Source organism: Papaver somniferum, chromosome 7 (assembly GCF_003573695.1).
Source record: "Papaver somniferum cultivar HN1 chromosome 7, ASM357369v1, whole genome shotgun sequence".
Lineage (NCBI taxonomy): Eukaryota > Viridiplantae > Streptophyta > Magnoliopsida > Ranunculales > Papaveraceae > Papaver > Papaver somniferum.
In genome coordinates, this window is record NC_039364.1 from 206,213,203 (window position 1) to 206,231,467 (window position 18,265).

General features: G+C 34.1%; 2 long non-coding RNA genes across 2 annotated transcripts; both read right to left on the bottom strand.

Annotated features, from left to right (window-relative positions):
* Nucleotides 1-665: 665 nt before the first annotated feature.
* Nucleotides 666-1,914, bottom strand: LOC113293299. Its single transcript, XR_003332186.1, has 2 exons — nucleotides 1,302-1,914; nucleotides 666-1,163 (listed from the first exon to the last, which is right to left on the bottom strand). It is a non-coding gene; the product is annotated as an uncharacterized LOC113293299 (long non-coding RNA).
* Nucleotides 1,915-7,508: 5,594 nt separating this feature from the next.
* LOC113293300 lies at nucleotides 7,509-8,443 on the bottom strand. Its single transcript, XR_003332187.1, has 2 exons — nucleotides 8,153-8,443; nucleotides 7,509-8,014 (listed from the first exon to the last, which is right to left on the bottom strand). It is a non-coding gene; the product is annotated as an uncharacterized LOC113293300 (long non-coding RNA).
* Between the last annotated feature and the right edge of the window lie 9,822 nt (nucleotides 8,444-18,265).

The following is an 18,265-nucleotide window of genomic DNA, read 5'->3' on the forward strand; positions in this document are numbered from 1 at the left end:
TTTGAATCGATCGTTGTTAATAACTAACTGTTAATCACACAAACACTCTAAGAATCTAGCCAAAATGGCTCACACAAGAAACATACAAGTTCATCTAATGTAACTAAATCCACTTATGGTTCTATATCTTTTATTATTTATCTTTAGCATATCTAAGAGTTACTAATTCAATTGGGTTGATTCTATAATCCAATAACTAAGTCTAATGAACATCTACAACTTTGTAGATTAAATCAAAGGCTAATTCAGACCACAAGTGGTCCATATCATCAAATAAGAATGTTATTTCTAATCCCAAGTTCACTAAGCCAGCCCCATAACACAAGGCCTGACCCAACTGGGTCAATCTAACGGTCAACAACGGTCAAAGGGATCAACTAACAGTCCACGTCCAGTCGAGGTCAAGTCCAGGGTAATCAAATCGGTCAAGGTCCACTGAGTCAACTCAGGTAACAAATTGAGATCACTAAGTCGGCACAGGATTGACTCAGTCAGATTGACTAAGTCATCTAGAGTCAGATCTTGACTAGGCTGAATGGCACAAGGCCAGAACTCTTGCACAGGCCAGAGAACACTACTGCACATTCATTGTTCAAAACACACCTAAACTTTATTTCAAATTCTACTTCATCACCATTTCAATTAAATCTAAAAACATCTAAAACTCCCATTACAATACTAATATATTCAATTTAACTGAACTACGTAATTTAACTACAACTTCCAATTACAATCAAAGATTAAGTCTACCTGCAGTTGCAGCTTTAAGCTCCTATAAGAGATATTCAACTCAGCATACTCATCTAACTCAATCACATAACATTTCATTGAACTTATTCAGTTATAGCCTTAGCTCGAACAGAACTCTCGTGAACATTATTTTCATGAACTGTAATATCATAGCCTCAACCCACTGGCAAGACACAAACATTCATCTACGTTCCAACCATTTCAGACATCAACACCACCATTACCAATTCAGCTAAACCCGCATCTCAATCATGTTCCACAATTAAAGATCATCATCTCAACTTATACCAATCCAGCTTCATAACATCACCAACAGCTACAGATGTACTACTATGAGCTCAATCCCATCTACATCAACAATTCAACCCCAACTTTTAAACACATTCTCTTCTCAGTCACCACCTGCAACCATTCTAACACGCCATACACCATAATCACTACTTATGCTTAATCCACACTTGTATAACTCACTCTACCAACTGAATCTATTCAATCACATATCAAGTAAATAATTTAACTTCAAGGTGATATTAAGATACAAAGAGACTTACCCAACAATAGTCTTCCCTGAATTGTTGTTCTACCACCCACTGATGCCGAGACCATAATTCCCATCTCCCCTGAGTTTGAACTCCCTTTGAAGCAATACCACCATCATCAACAACAGTTCTCAACTAAACCCTAATTCAATTCCCTACTCTTCCCTTCTCTAATTTAAACTCAATACAGCAACCAAACCTTCAAATCTATCAAACCCATCCTTTAATTCCCCTCTTATTCAAAATCCTCAAAAACAGAACCTTAATTCTTAATTTGGGGAAGAACATGAATCCTAATTTCTTAATTCTTCCTCAGAACTGCTCCAACATCTAATTAACCTCACCATGTTCTTCAATCAACTAAACCCAGTCCTCAGTTCTTCTTATACATCACTAATTGGAACTCTAATTCGACTTCCAGTAAAACCCCAATCTTCTCAGATCTTCACTGAATTCCTAAATCAACAGCTAACTCTTCTCACTTGTTTCAAGCACACAAAACCCCTCATCAATTGATCGACTTCATGCTCAAATCCATATAATTCTTCGATCAATTCCTTACTCAGAAACCCTAACTTTTGTTTCTCTTCGATCCGTCGGTTCTTCTTCATCTGAATTTAAACCAACTTCAACATCATTAGATTAGCAACCTCCTAATCTTACTTGAACGAGATTCAATATCAAATCCTCTGTTTTAAGATCGACGAAAAGAAGAAGAACAAGAAGAAGAGAAGTAGAAAGAGAAAGAGAAAGAAGAAGAAGAGAAAAGAAAAGAAGAGAAGAAATGAGAGTTTATCCTCTCGATTTGGGTTGATAAGGCTAAAGGAATTTTATGGAACACCCACTGAATGATAAGGGAAGCCCCAGTCGGTCTAATGTCAAAAGATTATTTTTCCCTTCTCACTAATCCGATGATTACTTCTTTGTTTAGTATCCGAATGGCACGTTCGAGTAGTCCATTTCGCATAACTTCTCGAGAGCTATCTTACGGTGCTAGTTTCGTAACTAAATCGTTGTTAGGTTAATTTCTATGAACTAACGTCCGTGTTAAACTAATCGAGTCATTATCGGCTAAGACGTCTCTTGACCAGTCTAATAGCGTTGACGAGCTTAAGGGTCCTTACATTCTCCCTACCTTATTCATTTTCGTCCTCGAAAATCAATCCATTCTTGAAGTCTTCAAAAAATCCCCACCTTATAGAATAATCCCATCTCTTGACTAAGCGCAAACAACATAAAACTAAGCACAAACCTATATGGCTTTCTACAACTAAAAATTTGTGGCTCTAAGTTCAATATACTAATTTCTATTTCAATAAGTTACTGGTTCTAAGTACGAGAGAAAATACTCTATAACAAAGTTTCTAAGTAAAATTTTGAGATCTATCAGTTCACTAATATAAGCAAGTTTTCCTTCTATGCCTAGTGATACAAGAATGCAGTTGCCCTGTCTAGGTTCGTGACGCCTGAAAATGCCTACCTACGTAACAAGTATCACCCGAACACATAAGAATTACCAACCTCACTATTCCCAGTGCTGGATTTGTAGTTGCAAGAAATCCTACACTACACCCCTCATATGATTTCATTATTACTCAACTCATTTTTAGGTTTACACTCTTAATTTTATTGATCAATCTTTGAATGTTCTTACAAGAAAAGATAAAGGAATCAAGAATGACTTCTGCTCTAGACTTTCTCTCTCCTATTTACTTGTTTCTTACTCAAAAAGATCTCTTTCCTTTCTTTACAACTTGAACGACTATTTATAGGGAAATACATAGTGGATGTCAGCTAATCTGTCCTTTATTTTCGGGTATGGTTTGCGACATTCTCGCAACCTTACAAATGTTAATTTCGCAAGCTTTCTAATTTTCGCAGAACTATCACATCTTTCTCGTGATTCTAGCTGACGTCGTTTATCGTATCATTGCTGAAATTGTTCTACGACGCTGTTGTGTTGTGTAGTTGATAATTTCGCTGAGATATTATCGTTGCGAGATTTTGATCCTACATCTTCCCTCTTCTCATATCTTCTCTGCAAAGTAGAGAATGATGTGAGAAATGCCGCAGCTGTTCATCTCTTCATGTATTCTTCGTCTCAACGTTTCTAACGATCCAATTTCCTCATCTCCATGAATTATTCCTTCATCTGCTTCTTGATTTCTCTCTACCTGTCTATGGTTTCTTTTTTGTTGTTCTTCTTCCACTTCTTCTACCGAATTTGATTGCCAAGTGTGTATACTCACCCTATCATAATGTGTATTCCTCCCTTGTACCAGTGTTTGTTGAATTGGTGGTTGAATTTGATTTTCTCTATTACTTCTCATTCTAGTAGATTCTCCCATTTCACTTCTTTCTCAACCAGCAATTCTCTTGCTTCTTCTAACAGTAGTCGTTTGTTCGGATGCATTTCTTCTTCTAGCCATTTCTTCAATGTTAACAATATTGCAAGATATTATGGAAAATTCTTAATCAATCACTCTAAATCTTCACAAATCTCAATATTAATTTTCAGCTTTTTCTAGAATAATCTTCAATACCTCCCTGTTTCTAGCGCCATTATGTAGTTGCAAGAAATCCTACACTACACCCCTCATATGATTTCGTTATTACTCAACTCATTTTTAGGTTTACACTCTTAATTTTATTGATCAATCTTTGAATATTCTTACAAGAAAAGATAAAGGAATCAAGAATGACCTCTGCTCTAGACTTTCTCTCTCCTATTTACTTCTTTCTTACTCAAAAAGATCTCTCTCCTTTCTTTACAACTTGAACGACTATTTATAGGGAAATACATAGTGGATGACAGCTAATCTGTCCTTTATTTTCGGGTATGGTTTGTGACATTCTCGCAATCTTACAAATGTTAATTTCGCAAGCTTTCTAATTTTCGCAGAACTATCACATCTTTCTCGTGATTCTAGCTGACGTCGTTTATCGTATCATTTCTGAAATTTTTCTGCGACGCTGTTGTGTTGTGTAGTTGATAATTTCGCTGAGACATTATCGTTGCGAGATTCTGATCCTACAGGATTAACTAAGTATTAATTTGTTAAATTAATTAGTCTCTAAACTTTTATCGTAATTGGTGTAAGTCTTATAAATTTACTTCGTAAAATATATAAATAGTTCACGTCATTTTAAACAATTTAGTCATCTGAATTTAGTCACCATTATAAGTAATCTCACTTCGATATTTGATATTTTTAGCTTTACTGTAATTCCCTATATAATTTTTAAATTCATTTACTATTTAAGAATAACTTAATGTTGTAACCATTATTCAAATGTCACTATTATTATTATTGTTGTTGTTGTTGTTTTTACAAATTATTTTCAATGTATATATTTGTTTATTTCACTATGTGACTTTATATAAGTAAATAACCGTTAAAAAAAATTCATAGCCGTTTGGTAATAATATTTTATTATTCTTATTACATTTATTTTCTTACTTCTTAGACCTACAAAAATTAAATCGTAATTAATCATAATGTCCAGTTTAATTTTATTATTAATACTAAATTTGATTTGATCTAACTTTATTTCCTTAAAAATATATTGTTGCTAAGTAATCCTTAAGTTGCACTATTAGTATAAATTACATTTTGCTATTACTATCTAATAATTATTATCTAAATGATATTCACAATAACTCTAAACTTTATAATAAATGTATTATATAGTATTATTATTTGCTTATCTTATCGAAACTAATTGTCTTAGTTGTATTATCATTTCCATTATTGCTTTAACAATTTGCTCATTTGATTACTAGCATAACTAAAATATGGTCAGAATAAACATTTAGTGATGATACTTAGTTTAATTTTAATAAGTCCTAATCTTGTAAATATAATTCTACTTCCACGTAAGGATTGATATAATAGATTTTATTTATCCAGATTGACTCTGTGTACTATATCTTGGTAAATATTGGCGTTGGTAATTTAATAAAACCTAAGTTTGAGTCTTTTATTTTGTACATTATATCTTCTTACATCTAACGCCCTATATCCATTATATTAACTATCTAGTTTAGACGCAAAACTATATCTCTAATTTGTAATTAGTTTAATTTACAAAACTAAATTATTTTTATCGTCACATATTCTTAATGATATTTTAGTTAAGTTTAATAGATACTATTTAATAAATGCTAACATTACTTCATTAAATTATTATTACTATTATTATCATATAATCCCTATAGTTATATTATTAATTATTATAACGGTCGTACTATTATTCTAACTATTCGTATAAATATTATTAAGTCTCGACAATATTATTAACGTTTATGTAATTATAGTTTGTTTAGTCTTTATAAGTCATTGTGTCCAGTAAATTTCCAAGTGATGTACAGTTTCTATCAATAATACTGATCTTAGTATTTTTATCGTATTAAATTGTCTACATGTTCATGCTTTTTAGATTAATTAATCCCAAATCCTTATGAGCTAAAGTTATCGGTGTACCCTACAATTTTTACTTCATTACATAAACAAACCAAACAAACAAATCAATCAATCTAATAAATCTTTTAATTATTGATAGTTTTTATTGAATTAAGATTTATCTCACATACCCAACCCAGTTCTAAACTAATCTATTTCACTAACTAGCACTGGTTAATTCTATCTTTTTCCATATAAGATCTAATAGTGAGCTCTGATACCAACTTTGTAGCGCCCCGAAATCTAACAACTGACTAATCCAAGAGATTAACTAAATACAGAGGCACTAAGAATCCATAACATAAACTTAAGCATTCAATAAGAAATCTGCTACAGAACTAAACCCAAAACTAGCCCCGCTCAGGAATATATATATATATATATATATATATATATATACAAAACTTCTCTCAAGTGATACATATACAATAGTCATAGTTTGCAAATAAAATATACAACATAATAAACATAGCAGAAGTAATCTAACAAACGCCTCGAAGCTTTCGCTGCGCAACTCTGATCTGTCTCTGAAACTGAAAGTGAGAATAATTAACATCTAACTTCTAAGTATTCACATGCAAGATTTGGAAAACAATAATGTTTTCCCAAGCATTAAAAAGTGACCAAGTCACTCAAATAAACAAACATGTATATGGACAGACTCCTTCTTCAAACAATGTATAATATGGTTGTAATTCCAAACTCGCAAATCACACCTATATAGCTATTGATATCACCAATTCCGAACTCGCAAACTAATGACCTATATAGTGCATAAAAGCTTGAATTCATGTAGGTATAAATGTGAAGGAGCGTATCCTACATACCACACGTGGAAATTCTCATTTCCCATAACAATTCATATGACAAACAAAAAATACAAGTCATATCCAAACAATGGAAAGATTAACAAAACAACAAAATTATCACAATGCAATTTAAATAAAGCATGTAATGCATAAACAAACGATGCATGATTTGTTAAACATAAACTTTTGTAAAAAGAAACCATAATGGTTAAAAAAGAGTCAAATGTATTCCCACCTCTTTTGATGACAAGCCACGCCTACCTCGAGATCCATGATCCACTGGTTCATCCTTTGAATCGATCGTTGTTAATAACTAACTGTTAATCACACAAACACTCAAAGAATCTATCCAAAATGGCTCACACAAGAAACATACAAGTCCATCTAATGATTCTAAGTCCACTTATGGTTCTATATCTTTTATTATCTATCTTTAGCATATCTAAGAGTTACTAATTCAATTGGGTTGATTCTATAATCCAATAACTAAGTCTAATGAACATCTACAACTTTGTAGATTAAACCAAAGGCTAACTCAGACCACAAGTGGTCCATATCATCAAATAAGAATGTTATTTCTAAGCCCAAGTTCACTAAGCCAGCCCCATAACACAAGGCCTGACCCAACTGGGTCAATCTAACGGTCAACGACGGTCAAAGGGTTCAACTAACAGTCCACGTCCAGTCGAGGTCAAGTCCAGGGTAATCAAATCGGTCGTGCTCCACTGAGTCAACTCAGGTAATAAATCGGGATCACTGAGTCGGCACAGGATTGACTCAGTCAGATTGACTAAGTCAGCTAGAGTCAGATCCTGACTAGGCTGAATGGCACAAGGCCAGAACTCTTGCACAGGCCAGAGAAAACTACTGCACATTCATTGTGCAACACACACCTAAACTTTATTTCAAATTCTACTTCATCACCATTTCAATTAAATCTAAAAACATCTAAAACTCCCATTACAATACTAATATATTCAATTTAACTGAACTACATAATTTAACTACAAATTCCAATTACAATCAAAGATTAAGTCTACCTGCAGTTGCAGCTTTAAGCTCCTATAAGAGATATTCAACTCAGCATACTCATCTAACTCAATCACATAACATCTCATTGAACTTCTTCAGTTATAGCGTTAGCTCGAACAGAACTCTCATGAACATTATTTTCATGAACTGTAATATCATAGCCTCAACCCACTGGCAAGACACAAACATTCATCTACGTTCCAACCATTTCAGACATCAACACCACCATTACCAATTCAGCTAAACCCGCATCTCAATCATGTTCCACAATTAAAGATCATCATCTCAACTTATACCAATCCAGCTTCATAACATCACCAACAGATACAGATGTACTACTATGAGCTCAATCCCATCTACATCAACAATTCAACCCCAACTTTTAAACACATTCTCTTCTCAGTCACCACCTGCAACCATTCTAACACGCCATACACCATAATCACTACTTATGCTTAATCCACACTTGTATAACTCACTCTACCAACTGAATCTATTCAATCACATATCAAGTAAATAATTTAACTTCAAGGTGATATTAAGAAACAAAGAGACTTACCCAACAATAGTCTTCCCTGAATTGTTGTTCTACCACCCATTGATGTCGAGGCCATAATTCCCATCTCCCCTGAGTTTGAACTCCCTTTGAAGCAATACCACCATCATCAACAACAGTTCTCAACTAAAACCTAATTCAATTCCCTACTCTTCTCTTCTCTAATTTAAACTCAATACAGAAACCAAACCTTCAAATCTATCAAACCCATCCTTTAATTCCCCTCTTATTAAAAAAAACAGGACCTTAATTCTTAATTTGGGGAAGAACAAGAAGAAGAGAAGCAGAAAGAGAAAGAAGAAGAAGAGAAAAGAAAAGAAGAGAAGGAATGAGAGTTTATCCTCTAGATTTGGGTTGATAAGGCTAAAGGAAGTTTATGGAACACCCGCTGAATGATAAGGGAAGCCCCAGTCGGTCTAATGTCAAAAAGACTATTTTTCCCTTCTATCTAATCTGATGATTACTTCTTCGTTTAGTTTCTGAATGACACATTCGAGTAGTCCATTTAGCATAACTTCTCGATAGCTATCTAACGGTGCTAGTTTCATACCTAAATCGTTGTTAGGTTAATTTCTATGAACTAACGTTCGTGTTAAACTAATCGAGTCATTATCGGCTAAGACGTCTGTTGACCAGTCTAATAGCGTTGACGATCTTAAGGGTCCTTACATTCTCCCCACCTTATTCATTTTCGTCCTCTAAAATCAATCCATTCTTGAAGTCTTCAAAAACTCCCCACCTTATAGGATAATCTCATCTCTTGACTAAGCGCAAACAACATAAAACTAAGCACAAACCTATATGGATTTCTACAACTAAAAATTTGTGGCTCTAAGTTCAATATACTAATTTCTATTTCAATAAGTTACTGGTTCTAAGTACGAGAGAAAATACCCTATAACAAAGTTTCTAAGTAAACATTTGAGATCTATCAGTTCACTAATAGAAGCAAGTTTTCCTTCTATGCCTAGTGATACAAGAATGCAGTTGCCCTGTCTAGGTTCGTGACGCCTGACAATGCCTACCTACGTAACAAGTATCACCCGAACACATAAGAATTACCAACCTCACTATTTCCCAGTACTGGATTAACTAAGTATTAATTTGTTAAATTAATTAGTCTCTAAACTTTTATCGTAATTGGTGCAAGTCTTATAAATTTACTTCGTAAAATATATAAATAGTTCATGTCATTTTAAACAATTTAGTCATCTGAATTTAGTCACCATTATAAGTAATCTCACTTCGATATCTGATATTTTTAGCTTTGTTGTAATTCCTTATATAATTTTTAAATTTATTTACTATTTAAGAATAACTTAATGTTGTAATCATTATTCAAATGTCACTATTATTATTATTGTTGTTGTTGTTGTTTTTACAAATTATTTTCAATGTATATATTTGTTTATTTCACTATGTGACTTTATATAAGTAAATAACCGTTAAAAAAAATTCATAGCCGTTTGGTAATAATATTTTATTATTTATTACATTTATTTCTTACTTCTTAGACCTCAAAAGTTAAATCGTAACTAATCATAATGTCCAGTTTAATTTTATTATTAATACTAAATTTGATTTGATCTAACTTTATTTTCTTAAATTTATACTGTTGCTAAGTAATCCTTAAGTTGCACTATTAGTATAAATTACATTTTGCTAATACTATCTAATAATTATTATCTAAATGATATTCACAATAACTCTAAGCTCTATAGTAAATGTATTATATAGTAGTATTATTTGCTATCGAAACTAATTGTCTTAGTTGTATTATCATTTTCATTATTGCTTTATCAATTTGCTCATTTGATTACTAACATAACTAAAATATGGTCAGAATAAACATTTAGTGATGATACTTATTTTAATTTTAATAAGTCCTAATCTTGTAAATATAATTCTACTTCCACGTAAGGATTGATATAATAAATTTTATTTATCCAGATTGAACCTGTGTACTATATCTTGGTAAATATTGGCGTTGGTAATTTAATAAAACCTAAGTTTGAGTCTTTTATTTTGTACATTATATCTTCTTACATCTAACGCCCTATATGCATTATATTAACTATCTAGTTTAGACGCAAAACTATATCTCTAATTTGTAATTAGTTTAATTTACAAAACTTAATTATTTTTATCGTCACATATTCTTAATGGTATTTTAGTTAAGTTTAATAGATACTATTTAATAAATGCTAACATTACTTCATTAAATTATTATTACTATTATTATCATTTATAATCCCTATAGTTATATTACTATTATTATCATTTATAATCCCTATAGGCCTTCTAAGGGTGTTAAACTTTTGGGCGGTCCTGTGAGATTAGATATGGACTTCATTAGCGACATGGTGTTGAACAGGGTGCACAAAACTGTTCAACTAATGGGTGCGATCAAAAAACTCAAGGACCCTCAAAGTGAGATGTTTTTACTTCGCAATTGCACTGGTGTGTCTAGACTTTTTTTTGCAATGCGAACCACCAATCCTGCCGCTCTACAACCCGCCACTGATCTTTTTGATGACCAGTTATATCAGTTATTGAGGCTTCTGATTACTGGGGATGGTGCTGGTTTCGGTCCCTTATGGAAGAGATTAGCTACCTTGCCTATGATATACGGTGGACTCGGCCTTTATACCATGGCTGACACTCGTGCTTACTGCTACCTTGCTTCTCAGAGCCAGACTACTTCAGTGCAGAAAGTGATCCTTGGCAATTTATTCTCAACGGACAAAGGTTCAGCTTATCAGTTGGCTCTTCAGACCTTCACTCAGGTATGTGGATTACCGTCTACTTTCTGTGTCAATGACACTGCCCCCCCCCCCCTTCCGTGCATTCCTTGGCAGTTGTTTATTTTGATGCAGTTAAGAAGAAAATCCCAAACCGATTTCATATGTCTGAAAGAGATTCTATCTTATGGCAATGCAATCGTGTGAAGCATGCACAAGACTATATTTTGGCGGTGCCCATTAGTGGGCTCAATCAATGTCTGGGACCTAGACAATTTAGAGTTGTGCTTTGCTATCGCCTTGGTATTCCTTTGTTTGGTGAGAACAGTTTGTGTTCAAGTTGTAACAAGCCTATGGACACTTTCGGGGATCATGCGCTTCATTGTGCTAAAGATATTGGGTATAAGTTTCGCTATGATGTTGTCCGTGATGTTGTCTTTGACATTTGTTACAAAGCCAATGTACCTGCGCGCAAGGAAGTTTCTCTTGGTCTTCAGACAAATGATGGTAGAGATTTAAAACCTGCTGATATTCTTGTTCTTAACTGGGAAAATGGGTAAGAAGTTTGTATGGATGTTACAGGTGTCTCTCCATTCACTGGTGATGGTGTCCGCTCCTTTGCTCCTGGTAAGGCTATTTCTGGAGCGGTTTCCCGTAAACGTACCAAATATCTGGACAAATGTGCCGCACATGGCTATGTCTTGGGTGTTTTAACGTTCTCTACTTTAGGGGAACTTGGTGAGGATACTCTTGTTTTTTTCAAGCGTCTAAGGAATTGTTTGGTTAGTAATGACGCTAGTAGTGGTTTAGGTAGTTTTATTTTCCATCATTTAGGCGTTGCTATTCAAAGAGGAGTTGGGGCCCAGCTTGTCGCTAGGTTACAGACCAAAAGCTCTGTGTAATTTTTTTGTTAACGTTAAGATTATTATTTTATTTTATTTTTTAAAAAGTTATATTATTAATTATTATAATGGTCGTACTATTATTGTATAAATATTATTAAGTCTCGACAATATTATTAACATTTATGTAATTATAGTTTGTTTAGTCTTTATAAGTCAATGTGTCCAGTAAATTTCCAAGTGATTTACAGGTTCTATCAATAATACTGATCTTAGTATTTTTATCGTATTAAATTGTCTACATGTTCATGCTTTTTAGATTAATTAATCCCAAATCCTTATGAGCTAAAGTTATCGGTGTACCCTATAATTTTTACTTCATTACATAAAAAAACCAAACAAACAAACAAATCAATCAATCTAATAAATCTTTTAATTATTGATAGTTTTTAGTGAATTAAGATTTATCTCACATACCCAACCCAGTTCTAAACTAATCTATTTCACTAACTAGCACTGGCTAATTCTATATTTTCCCATATAAGATCTAATAGTGAGGTCTGATACCAACTTTGTAGCGCCCCCAAAGCTAATAGCTGGCTAATCCAAGAGATTAACTAAATACAGAGGCACTAAGAATCCATAACATAAACTTAAACATTCAATAAGAAATCTGCTACAGAATTTAAGCCAAAACTAGCCCCGTTCAGAAATATATATATACAAAACTTCTCTCAAATGATACATATACAATAGTCATAGTTTGCAAATAAAATATACAACATAATAAACATAGCAGAAGTAATCTAACAAACGCCTCGAAGCTTTCGCTGCGCAACTCTGATCTTTCTCTGAAACTAAAAGTGGGAATAATTAACATTTAACTTCTAAGTATTCATAGGCAAGATTTGGAAAACAATAATGTTTTCCCAAGCATTAAAAAGTGACCAAGTCACTCAAATAAACAAACATGTATATGCACAAACTCCTTCTTCAAACAATGTATAATATGGTTGTAATTCCGAACTCGCAAATCACACCTATATAGCTATTGATATCACCAATTCCGAACTCTCAAACTAATGACCTATATAGTGCATAAAAGCTCGAATTCATGTAGGTATAAATGTGAAGGAGCGTATCCTATATACCACACGTGGAAATTCTCATTTCCCATAACAATTCATATGACAAACAAACAATACAAGTCCTTTCCAAACAATGGAAAGATTAACAAAACAACAGAATTATCACAATGCAATTTAAATAAAGCATGGAATGCATAAACAAACAATGCATGATTTGTTAAACATAAACTTTTGTAAAAAGAAACCATAATGGTTACAAAAGAGTCAAATTTATTCCCACCTCTTTTGATGACAAGCCACGCCTACCTCGAGATCCACGATCCACTGGTTCATCCTTTGAATCGATCGTTGTTAATAACAAACTGTTAATCACAAAACCACTCTAAGAATCTAGTCAAAATGGCTCACACAAGAAACATACAAGTCCATCTAATGATTCTAAGTCCACTTATGGTTCTATATCTTTTATTATCTATCTTTATCATATCTAAGAGTTACTATTTCAATTGGGTTGATTCTATAATCCAATAACTAAGTCTAATGAACATCTACAACTTTGTAGATTAAACCAAAGGCTAACTCAGACCAAAAGTGGTCCACATCATCAAATAAGAATGCTATTTCTAAGCTCAAGTTCACTAAGCCAGCCCCATAACACAAGGCCTGACCCAACTGGGTCAATCTAACTTTCAACGACGGTCAAAGTGTTCAACTTACAGTCCACGTCCAGTCGAGGTCAAGTCCAGGGTAATCAAATCGGTCAAGGTCCACTGAGTCAACTCAGGTAACAAATCGGGATAACTGAGTCGTCACAGGATTGACTCAGTCAGATTGACTAAGTCAGCTAGAGTCAGATCCTGACTAGGCTGAATGGCACAAGGTCAGAACTCTTGCACAGGCCACGACTGCACATTCATTGTGCAACACACACCTAAACTTTATTTCAAATTCTACTTCATTACCATTTCAATTAAATCTAAAACCATCTAAAACTCCCATTACAATACTAATATATTCAATTCAACTGAACTACATAATTTAACTACAAATTCCAATTACAATCAAAGATTAAGTATACCTGCAGTTGCAGCTTTAAGCTCCTATAAGAGATATTCAACTAAGCATACTCATCTAACTCAATCACATAACATCTCATTGAACCTCTTCAGTTATAGCCTTAGCTCGAACAGAACTCTCGTGAACACTATTTTCATGAACTGTAATATCATCACCTCAACCCACTGGCAAGACTCCAAACATTCATCTACGTTCCAACCATTTCAGACATCAACACCACCATTACCAATTCAGCTAAACCTACATCTCAATCATGTTCAACAATTAAAGAACATCATCTCAACTTATACCAATCCAGCTTCATAACATCACCAACAGCTACAGATGTATTACTATGAGCTCAATCCCATCTACATCAACAATTCAACCTGAACTGTTAAACATATTCTCTTCTCAGTCACCACTTGCAACCATTCTAACACACCATACACCATAATAACTACTTATACTTAATCCACACTTGTATAACTCACTCTACCAATTGAATCTATTCAATCACATACCAAGTAAATAATTTAACTTCAAGGTGATATTAAGAAATAAAGAGACTTACCCAACAATAGCCTTCCCTGAATTGTTGTTCTACCACCCACTGATGCCGAGACCATAATTCCCATCTCCCCTGAGTTTGAGCTCCCTTTGAAGAAATACCACCATCATCAACAACAATTCTCAACTAAATCCTAATTCAATTCCATACTCTTATCTTCTCTAATTTAAACTCAATATAGCAACCAAACCTTCAAATCTATCAAACCCATCCTTTAATTCCCCTCTTATTCAAAATCTTCAAAAACAGAACCTTAATTCTTAATTTGGGGAAGAACATGAACCCAAATTTCTTAATTCTTCCTCAGAACTGCTCCAACATCTAATTAACCTCACCATGTTCCTCAATCAACTAAACCCAGTCCTCAGTTCTTCTTATACATCACTAATTGGAACTCTAATTCGACTTCCAGTAAAACCCCAATATTCTCAGATCTTCACTGAATTCCTAAACCAACAACTAACTCTTCTCACTTGTTTCAAACACACAAAACCCCTCATCAATTGATCGACTTCATGCTCAAATCCATATAATTCTTCGATCAATTCCTTACTCAGAAACCCTAACTTCTGTTTCTCTTCGATCCGTCGTTTCTTCTTCATCTGAAGTTAAACCAACTTCAACATCATCAGATTATCAATCTCCTAATCTTACTTGAACGAGATTCAATATCAAATCCTCTATTTTAAGATCGACGAAGAGAAGAAGAACAAGAAGAAGAGAAGCAGAAGGAGAAAGAAGAAGAAGATAAAAGAAAAGAAGAGAAGAAATGAGAGTTTATCCTCTCGATTTGGGTTGATAAGGCCAAAGGAAGTTTATGGAACACCCGTTGAATGATAAGGGAAGCCCCAGTTGGTCTAACGTCAAAAAGACTATTTTGCCATTCTCACTAATCCGATGATTACTTCTTCGTTTAGTATCCGAATGACACGTTCGAGTAGTCCATTTCACATAACTTCTCGAGAGCTATCTAACGGTGCTAGTTTCGTAACTAAATATTTGTTAGGTTAATTTTTATGAACTAACGTTTGTGTTAAACTAATCGAGTCATTATCGGCTAAGACGTCTCTTGACCAGTCTAATAGCGTTGACGAGCTTAAGGGTCCTTACAGTTATCATCGACGAAATTAGTAATTTTCGTCAAGATAGTTCTTCTACTGAGTTGCCTCCAACTGAGACAATTGAGAAAATCAAAGAAATTCTAGAATCAGTTGAAGTTATCCTAACCGTTACTGATCTTGACATTTCTATTGATGAGGAGAAGAGCACTGATCAAGCCATTCCTGATGAACAAGAGCGTGTCCCTCCACGACATCTTTGGATTCAAAGGAATCATGACCCGAACAGTATCATTGGGGGAAGGGATTCTACAACCAAAACAAGGGGTAAACTTCAAAATATATGCAATTTTGGTTGTTATCTTTTGCATGTGGAACCAAGGAATATTGATGAAGCTCTGAAAGATCCCTTTTGGTAAATGCGATGCATGAACAGTTAAATCAATTTGAAAGACAAGATGTCTGGGAACGTGTACCTTGTCCTTCAAATGTCAATATTGTTGGTACCAAATGGATATTCAAAAACAAGTTTTATTGGCACAATTGTCAGAAATAAAGCTAGACTTGTCGCTCAAGGATATTCACAGATTGAAGGAATCGATTTTGACGAAACCTTTGCACCCGTGGCACGTCTTGAGTCCATTCGACTTTTATTGGCCCATGCCTGCTTTCTCAAGATTAAGTTATTTCAGATGGACATAAAATCAGCGTTCCTGAATGGAATTTTAAAAGAGGAAGTCTATGTCGCTCAACCTAAGGGGTTCGAAAACCCTGATTTCCCTGATCATGTGCTAAAGCTCAAAAAGGCGTTATATGGATTGAAGCAAGCACCAAGAGCCTGGTTTGAGAAACTTACTACCTCTATTATTAGAAAAAGTTTTTTAAGAGGAGGAGCTGATAAAACATTGTTTACCAAATGGAGTTGGAAAGATGTGGTCATTGCTCAAATCTATGTAGATGATATCATCTATGGATCAACTTCTGAAAAATTCGCAAAAGATTTCCAAATCTCTCTTGCTAAAGAATTTGAAATGAGAAATGTTGGTGAATTGAAATTCTTCTTAGGATTACAGATTCAACAACATAAGGAGGGTATTTACTTATCTCAAGAGAAGTACGCACGTAATCTTGTGTCAAGATTTGGTCTGGATAAGTCGTCTCCTAAGTTGACTCATATGCCTACTACTGGTAAATTGCACAGGGATGAGAAAGGAGAAAAAGTGGATCAAAAATTACATCGATCCATTATAGGTATCCTTTTATATCTTACAGCTACTAGACCTGACATTTCTTTCAGTGTTGGTTGTTGTGCCAGGTTTCAGGCGGATCCAAAAGAATCTTATCTTGCAGCTGCAAAGAGATTCATACGATATATAAATCACACTGTTGAGTATGGTCTCTCGTACACTTTTGATACTAATGCTGACCTTTCTGCTTATTCTGATGTTGATTGGCCAGGATGTGTAGAAGACAGAAAAAGTACATCAGGGGGCTTCTACTATGTAGGTCTCAATCTTGTAGCGTGGCATAGCAAGAAGAAAAACTCTCAATCCATGTCCACATGTGAAGAAGAATATATTGTTGCTGGATCATGTTGTACTCAACTCCTATGGATGAAACAGATGCTTGCTGACTATGGAATTGATACTGGAATAATGAAGATCTTTTGTGATAACTCCAATGTGATTCGAATTACTGAGAATCCTATTGAGCACTCAAGAACAAAGCACATTGACATAATGTACCATTTTATTCGTGATCTTTATGAAAATGGTATCATCAGTATGGAGTTTGTGCCTTCCGAACAACAATTGGCTGATATTCTCACCAAACCCTTAGACACTGCAACGTTTCAACACTTGCGGCAGTCTATTGGTGTTGTTTTGGTTCATTAAAACGTTTTATTGACTCTTGCCCCTATGCTTATCCTTATCTTTTGGTAAATTGAGTCTGAAACTTCAGTATGTACTTTCCAGTTCAGTTTTTGTAGGATTGTCGTTATTGTCTTGTTAGTATCTCTTTAGTGCTTCAAAATCCTTCTTTTCTTTCGAAATTAAGGTCGCTCTTGTTGTTCTCTCGGGAATGACATAAAATGGGGGGAGTTCTTTTGAACTTATGATTAATGGTAATATCTTGCGGGGTGTGCGGCTGTGGAATTTTATAGGGGTTATCTTGTATCTTAAAACTCCTTGATGAATGCATTTAGCTTCGGCTTTATGATTGCATCTATATTAAGTTGGTATGTATTTTTATTTTAGTCTATGAAATGCCTCTTGTGGAAATTTCATTATGATCCCGTTCTTTTACCTTTGCCAATTTTATTGACAAAAAGGGGGAGAAATAATGTAGTTCACACTACAAATACATATGGTTTTCGGATCATTATGTAAGGGGGAGTGGTTTCCATGATCGAGATGGAGTATTGACTAAGGGGAAGTGATACATATCACCATAGTATTGTTGTTAAAGTCGTGATGCAATTGGACTTTGATGTTGCATAATAATACTATGTCACTGTATAATAATGATCGAGAATCTCGATTTCTCTCATTGTTATAGCTACGGATCTTCAACAACGGTAGTGCTAAACTTACAACCTTTGGTATCATTGGAGTACTTGGAAGGACGAAGATTTCAAGGAACGTTGAAGATTAGACTATGGAATAGGAGCCACTAAAGTTTATCTTTTTTGTATTCCATATGTATTAATAGTTTTGTCACTAAAATTGACAAATGGGGAGATTTTTAGAGCATATCTCG